A 9,153-nucleotide genomic window follows, 5' to 3' on the forward strand; every position below is an offset into this window, starting at 1 on the left:
TCCTACACAGATCGCAGGCATGCGTTCCGCTGAAAAGGCGATATATGACAACGAATTTGTGAGGTCCAGAGGGGCAATGAATATTGCGGTAAGCAATGATTTTATGTTACACACACTCTCACGATGACACTTTTTCACTCTATCAAGACACGAAAAGGGTTTCATGTAGATCACTGACGCAATATATCGTTTTGGATTTATTATGAGATAAATTAGCCACTAAATACATACCTTCTTACACTGCTGTGTTTTTCACTTGATAAAACGTATCACTAATGATATGCACTTCCTGATGATGACGTCATGAGCTGGTTTGGCGCCATCTTAAGCTTTAAATATGTGTGTTGTTTGTGTTGAAATCACTTCCTGAGGACGGCTTGAGTTGGTAGCCGAAACGTCGAAAATAAACACTATTTGATTTTTTTCACTTTGAAAAGCCCTGGTCTGTGGTTCATTTGCTAGATTTACATAAGGAGTGCTCCAGGTAGATAATTTGTGTATATATATATATATATATATATATATATATATATATATATATATATATATATATATATATATATATATATAGACAAATAAAAGAGTCCTCTGCACTCAACCCATTATCAATATATTTAGGCATAGACATTTTGTGCATACTGCTACTGAAAAATGCCTATATATATATATATAATATGAGCTGGCCAACTACGTCAAAGTCATCCCATATCTGGTCAGTCCTACGCTCAATTTTCATCTGATTCATTAAGAATTCTATTGCTTCATTATACATTTCACAAAGGGACTACGTTTTACCTGCAACTTACTAGCTGCTTTCAAAGTAAAACTCCCAAACTTGGCTGCCCTTTTATTAGACACCAGTGGGATCACCTGACTATAGCTGGGAATGGTGGGAGCTACAACATGGAGCTGGTCACTGCTCCTGTATAACTATAACAAACAAAGGAAAGTTGTGCTCACCACTAATTTTTAAACCATTAGGCGGGGGTGCAATGAGGCTGTGACCACTAAAAAAAAATATATATATATACACACACAAATGTAAATCAGCATCCTGCCATAAAAAATGAAGGTTACAGTTCACTGCCTTACATTCTACAAAGAAGAAGAAATGCTTGCTTACTGAGACAGAATAGAAAATACTTCTTCCCTTATTATGCCCTGTTTTTAGCTTCTCTGGTCCGAGTGCCAAACATAAGAATAAATACAAGCACCAGGGATTTCTTAAGAATCAGTAAGTAAGGGGAAATGTATAAAGCAAAAACTAGCAATCAGAAATAAGAGATGTGTGTAATGAGTTTTGTAAAACCATTTTAGGCTGCAATCTTTATATTATATAGTGAATAAAGTACCCCCTCTTGTAAAATATAAGTTACCGAGGAGTTCCATGACCATATAAAAACACGAGGCCAAAGAGTGTTTTTATACAGTTCATGGAACTCCAAGGTGACTTCTAATATCCTCCTATACTGTATTGCAACAGGGGATAATTTATTTAGTTTAATACACAAGTTTCAGTGAGTCATGTAACAGAAATGACATTACTAAACTCTGATTATTACCGATGACTAGTGATGGGCGAATATGGGGCTTTTCGCTTTGGCGAAAAATTCACGAAACAGAGGAAAATTCACAAAACTGTGCCGGCGTCTCGTTTTTGATATCGGCGTCCATTTTTTTTTACGCTGGTGAATTTTCGCTGGTGAATTCTCGCGGCGGTTTTGCCAATTTATTCGCAGGCGGCGAATTGCGGGAATTCGTTGCGAATTTGCACTTGCCGAATAAATTCGCCCATCACAGGACTAGTTCCTTCAGTAGTTTTGAGGACCAAATATTGGTCTCAATACTAGGAAAGAAAATATATTTTTATAGAATGATTGCACAAAACCTCGAACCTACTTCAAAACCTTGAATATTAATGTAATACAATGTAGTCCAATTAGTCTGGAATCCAAACGTGACCTCTTTTTCTTCTTAATGATTCTACAAAGGGAAAGAATGGATGTTAGGGAAGATATCTGCTTATTAAGTTCCTGCTTTCACCAGCCAACTATTATTAACAATTGTCATGACTATGCACATGTGTCAGACTGGCTAGTAAGAGGCCAATATACCTGTTTAGGTGCTCAGTGCAATTCAGAAACATGAATGAAATATTATGCATACATTTAATGAATAAGTTTAATAAATAGTCTGAATGAACAATAAATGGCAAAAAAAGGTATGTGACAGACTGGGAAAGGTTTAATAACTGGACAGTGGCTAGGATAGACATCATGAAAAAATAGTAAACCGCTCAGACTCACCGCGTCTTTCTCTTGTAGGAATGCAGGCAGTCCATACTAAATATCATCAGGTGCTGGAAAGACCTTGGCGTCCCAGGCCGTATATTTCAAAGGAAGATAAAGTTGTATTTTCCGCACACTGCTTCAGTAAAAATCCAAATTCTTTATTAATCCATTTAAAAGCGAGAACACATCACACAAGCTTGACGCGTTTCGGGCGCATGCGCCCTTAATCATAAGCAATAGGATAGACATCAGACAGGTCTGAAATCACACTTCAATGGCTGAGGAAGGTTACAGGCAAATACTGTATTATGTCCCTGGTATATTTGCACATTTGGTATTGACATGCTCTTGGACAGCACTGATCTACAACATCAAGTATCTGCATCAACATCTATTATAAATATATGCATGTGTATATGGTTCAGATTTTGGTTTAGTATTCATGTAAATCTTTTTTAGAGGATTTTCTGAGGGTTACCCAAATCCAAATATTATGGATGCAATGCATCTCCAGTTTAACCATTTATGGTGGTTGCAGATGGGAAGATTAATCGCCCAGCGACAAATCTCCTCTACTGCAGACACTAATCATCCAGAACTGTGTTCCCACTGGCAATAATACGAATTGCTGGTGGGAATACTTTGGATTACCGGAGTTGCACGAAGTTGCCTCACAAGATCACGGTGCTCCTATCTGCACTGGCCCGGGGGTTCTTCCAGCGAGCACCACGGATCGATCGGCTTCCAGCTTCTTCTTTCTTTGTGCACATACGCATGTGCAGTAGCGCCAAACTTTAAAGAAGAAGATGTCTATTTTGTTTTACTGCATATGCGTTTGCTGCGGGAAATTTGAAGAAAATAGAAAAAGGAAGCCGATTGCTCTGTGGTGCTCACTGGAAGAACAATCACTTGGGGGTGCCTAACTTTTGGTACCCCCAATTAAATAGGCCTTTCCTTCTCCTTTAAGCTGGCCATATACGAACCAATTTTTCTTTACTTAATTTTAGTGCTATGCTAAAAAAGCAACAAATTATCGTAAGGTTGCTGTGCACCAAATAATGAATCACAAAGATATGTTAAATGGTTTTTCAACTTTTTTTTAAATGTTGTTTGTCTTCTTTATATTTCAATATTTTTATTGTTTTACAACAAAGAGAAATGCAGTGCAATACAGTTATGATATTAGTCATATAGTACAAGAAGCATACTGGGAAGATTACTTCACAAATCATTTTCTATACAGATCCCATCATAACCTAGTATTACAATAAACAGTTTGCACCAAACGCTTCATTATTGAAACATCAATGAAACGTTCACTCTTACAAATTGACAAAACCTAGTATTGAAACTATAAGGTTCATACACTAGAGGAGTAACACGGTAAAGTAGTACTTTAAAGGGGACCCGTCACCCAAAAAAATTATTCAAACTCCTATTTTATCATATTAGCCAAGAAAAATGAATTTTAATTACACTATATAAATTATTGGAATCTTGTTTCCTTCAGTCTGGGAATTCAAAATGATAGCAAACAGGCAGGAACCATTTTGTGAACACTGTTATTAAGACAAGTCTTGTATAATCTCAGAATCTTGTTTGTGCACCAGAATGGGGGACCCAATGTCCATTCCCATGCACTGGCTACACAATTAAATGGTAAAAAGAACGGGGGAATGTGGGGAGAGCAGTGACATCTAGGAAGTGCTGAATGGAAAGTGAAAGTAATTCTCTGCCCCACCTCTATGCCACTGGCATAGAGGAGGGGCAGACAATATTTGATTGACAGCTCAGATGTTTAAATGAGCTTACAACAGCTATGAATGCTTTAATAAAAAATAGAAATTGGATTTCATGTTTAATTTGAAAAGGACTTTTATTATATAGATTTTTGTGTCTGGGTGACAGGTCCCCTTTAAATGCTCAAAAGAGCTACTGGAGAGTCCGCCCCATACCTATATTCCAGCCAAGGAGACCAAACCCATAAAAAATTTTGGTGGGAGTCCAATAAGATACTGGATAGTTTCTCCTGACCCATAATCCAGTCAACTTTATTTTTAGTAGCACCAAAGGAAATTTGTTTGGTTTTCCATGACTTTGTAATCGTCTGTTTTGCAGCAGTCATTATAGAAAGGACTAATTGAAATTGACTATGGGTCAATGAATCTGGCTTTTTACACAAAAGGGCTGTACTAGGATGTTTAGGGATGGAAATATTGAAAATTGAAAAAATCATATTATAGAACCTAGTCCAGTATCTTTGAGCTATTGGACATTGCCACCATACATGAAACATGGTCCATTTTTGGCCACAGCCTCTAAAACATCTGTCTGTTGCCGTAGGGAAGAATTGTGCTATTCGGGCAGGAACCAAGTACCAGCGAAACAAGACTTTATAATTGGCTTCTAATAAAGTAACGTTTCTAGAGGATCTTCGTACATTACTCCATATTGATTCCCATTCATCAAGACTCATATGATAGTCCATATCCTTGCCATGCCTGTACATACGTATGTTAGTTGTTGGCAATCTGTACGTTTAAGGAAATTACTGTATAGGATTGAGATTACTTTGCGTGCTTTAGGAGCTTTACAACACCAAAATTCAAAAAAGGTTCGAGTTCGAATCCCTTCCTTAGAGGAGTCCCATAAAGATTGAACATAATGTAAGAGTTGGCATGCTCTGAAACGTTCATATAAAGGAAAATTATATTTAGTAATTAAATCTTGTGGGGTATATGGGCCAGACAGGGAAAGTAAGTGTCCAGTGGTCAAAATATCCTGATCAATCCACCACTTAAAGGCCGTTTGGTGAAGACCAGGAGGAAACAATGGGTTTCCAAATAAAGGGGCAGCCGGCAACATTGAAGATTTCAGGGTGAATCGATCACATACAGTGTCCCAAGTCTTAAGTGTGTGTTGCAAGCAAACACTACCGATTTTAGGTCTAGTCTTAGAAGGGCACCAAGGTGAAAATGGTAAAGAGAGTAAAGTCTCAAGTTGTACCCAATGGGGGCTATCTAACGTTGTATGAAGCATAAGAATTTGCGATAGTTGGGCAGCTTTATAATAAAAGGACAGGTCAGGAAGCCCCAGGCCCCCACTGTTTTTAGGTAATCCTACTGACTCGAGAAAGTTTCCCAGCCCAAATAAATCGTCCCAACTTCGAATTGGACCTATTCAGATCTTCCTGGAGAATTGGGATCGGGAGAGCCAAAAAATATATAACAATTTCGGGACTATTATCATTTTAATGGAGTTGATACGTCCAACCCAAAAGATGTGGCGGTGTTTCCAATTACTCAAAGTAGAACACAAGCTCTTATATAAGGGAGGATAATTGAACTTATAGAGAGTGTCATAAGAACATGTAAGCTTAACCCCCAACATTGATATATAATGAGGCTGCCAGCCAAATTCGAAATTAAGCTGTAACAATTTCACCTCTTGGTGTGAGAGGGATAGATTAAGAGCTTCTGTTTTACCGTGATTAATTTTCAGACCTGATAGGGTACCAAATCTATCCAACAGACTGTATAAATTAGGGAAGGTCTAGAGAGCATTAATGTGAGATCGTCCGCAAAAACCTTATGGTGAGTGCTAACAGTTGTGATACCTGAAATGTCTGGGTTTGCTCTAATGGGCAATGCTATTGGATTCAATCTCTAAATTAAATAAAATAGGGGACAAGGGGCACCCCTGTCTGGTACCTCGGTGTATAGGAAAGGCCCTAGAGAAAGAGCCCATCATATATACCAAGGCCATAGGGTTCGAATATAGGGAACGAACCCAACTCAAAAAACCAAAACCAAAACCCCATTTCTCTAAAGTGAAATATAAATAATCCCAATTAAGGGAATCGAATGCTTTACAAATATCCAGTTTGAGAAGCATAGCTTTGCATTGTTGATTCTTGGACACCTGCATCAGGAGAATGAGACGTCTAATTGCATCTGATGCTTGATGTCCTGGGACGAAACCCACCTGGTCCTTGTGAATTATTTGTGGAAAAAAGGAGTTTATCCTATTTGCTAATATTTTCCCCAATAGCTTAATATCAGTATTTAGAACTGAGATGGGACGATAATTTTTACATTCAAATAAATCTGTATTTGGCTTCGGAATAGCTGAAATTTTGGCCTTCAAGGTTTCTGGATGAAATTTCCCATAATATTTCAAGGAATTTAACATAGTAGTCAAATAGGGGCATAATTCCCTAGAGAATTTCTTATAGTATACATTAGATAATCCATCTAAACCAGGAGTTTTGCCAGCTGATAATGATTTTATTGCTGAGGACACCTCCTCCATGGTAATGTCCCGATCAACCAATTGAGCCTGATCTGTAGTCAATTGAGGAAGATCTAAGGTAGAGAATTTTTTTTCTACTGTCCTAGTAGACACTGTAGGTGGTTTAGAGTAAAGGGTTTGATAAAATTGAGCAAATTCGTTAGCTATGCTAATTGGATTCCACGACAATGGGCCCTGGGCCGTTCTAATTTTATGAATTACAGGAGGTTTATATCTTTGGTTTAATTTCCGGGCTAACATCCTACCCAGTTTATCTAGATTACAGTAAAAGTTATGTCTTGTCCAACGCAATTTTTTCTCTGCATATGAGGTTAATAGTAGGTCAAGTTCTTTCCGTAAATGGCTGATTTGGGTGGAATAATCAACTTCTGGAGATTCTTTTGTATTGATATCAAACTGTCAAGTTCGTGGGTTAAAGAATTAATAGCAGTCACTCTATCTTTTTTAATCTGAGAACCTTGTTGTATAAAGGTTCCCCTAATCACTGATTTGTGAGCTTCCCAAAGAGTAACCTCAGAGGTCACTAAGTGAATATTTTCTTTAAAGTAATTATTCCGAGACTCCCTAACATCTTTCACCACTGCCGGCATACTCAAAAGGGACTCATTGAGCCTCCAGACTCTGGTACTGGAGCCGTCCAATAATATGGAAAAATTATGGCTTACTGGGCAATGGTCAGACGAGCTTATATTATAAATTTTAGCTGCCCTAAGGGATGGTAGGAGGGCCGGGGTCAGAAAGATGTGATCGATGCAAGACGACAATTTATGCGGGGCAAAATAATGGGAAAACTGCCACGTATTCGGGTTACATTCCCTCCATGCATCAATTAGACCATAAGATTCCAGAAGCTTCTTAAGAGCAATGGAATCTTTCCTGGGTCGGATAGTACTTGGGGATCTAGCTATAAATAACCGGTCTAAATGTTGGTCCCAAACTAAATTTGAATCTCCCAAGATGATCATTTGACCCTGTTGGTGTTGAGAACAAAGATCAAGTAAGGCCGATAAAAATTGTAGCTGGTCCGTATTTGGTGTATAATAGGTCACTACAATAAAATGTATCTCCACTATATGAACCAAAGCTATGATATAGCGACCATCAGGGTCAATAATTGTCTTATTTACCAAAACAGTTAAGCGAGAGTGAAAACACAGTGCAACTCCTTTTGTTTTAGTACAACTGGTAGCTAACAATACATTAGGGAATCTTTTATGTAAGTACTTCGGATAGGATGAATGCAAGAAATGAGTCTCCTGTAGACAGACTATATCTACTTTCTGGGAAGAGAAATAAGAAAAAGCTTTGGACCTTTTCATTGGGGAGTTAAACCCCTGGACATTTAAACTCAATACTTTAAGCGCCATTGGACACCTCCATATATATAGCTAAAGATATTACCTGTAGCATTCTACCCCAAACCTCTAGTGCCCTTGCCAAACCCATTAGAAATATACATCCTCCAGTAAACAGTAAATGCCTACTATACCCCTGACTAGGTACTAAGCAGCTGAACAAAAGTACTAAGGTTTTGTCAAAACAATATAAAATACACAACTGAACAAAAAACAACAATAATGCAGCCAAATTTGCCTGATTGCGTTCAGGGAAAAATGAGTCTTCCTCAGCCGACCTACCAGGGTCCGACACACTAGGCCTTGAAGGACTCACTTCCAAAGGGGGGGAAGTCATAAACCAGCCCGTAGACATGATGAAAGTGCTGATCTCGGTCCATGTGAGTTACTAGGATAAGAAAAGCCCATCTCCGAATTAGTCAAGGATAAATGTAAATTCAACTGTAGAGACCATATAAAAGCATGGTAAAATGAGAACTAAGCGTTCCAACATTAAACTGTGGTGGAGAAGTAGACACATTGGGAATCCTCATCTGATATCCGGAGCCGATTAGGACTCCAAACCAGTTGGCAGATAAAAATCACCAATCTTCAGGTCAGAGATGAACATGACCTCTGTGAATGAGGTCCACTATAGATTCCCGGAAGGCCCCTGATACGCAAGTTGTTGCATCGTGATCTATTATTGGCATCTTCGATCCGATCTAATGCCTCCTTGAGTTGGGTTTGAAGAGAAATGACATCCTGCTCATGGGAGTCTATTACAGTAATAATGTCATCAATTTTAGCATCTGCATCATTAATGCGTTGGCCTAGCTTGGCCACTTGTTTAGTGAGATCTGCAGTAATCCTATTAGCAGTAGCGTCTAATTCCCGCTGTAGCAGTACTTTAAACTTCCCTCACCTGGATCTGAGGTGGTAGACGCTTGAACCCAATAGGGATGTTCCTGGAGATGATGCAGTTAACCGCGTCATTCTTTTAACAGGGCATGACTCATCTTTGACTTAAATTTTAGTATAATGTAGAGAGTGATATTCAGAGACAATTTGCAATTGGTTTTAATTTTTAGCTTTTTATTCAGCAGCTCTCCATTTGCAGTTTCAGCAACAAAAAATAGGTCCAAATTACCCTAGCAACCATGCACTGAATATGAATAGGAGAGGCCTGAATAGAAAGATGAGTGATAAAAAGTAGC

Source organism: Xenopus laevis, chromosome 3L (assembly GCF_017654675.1).
Source record: "Xenopus laevis strain J_2021 chromosome 3L, Xenopus_laevis_v10.1, whole genome shotgun sequence".
NCBI lineage: Eukaryota > Metazoa > Chordata > Amphibia > Anura > Pipidae > Xenopus > Xenopus laevis.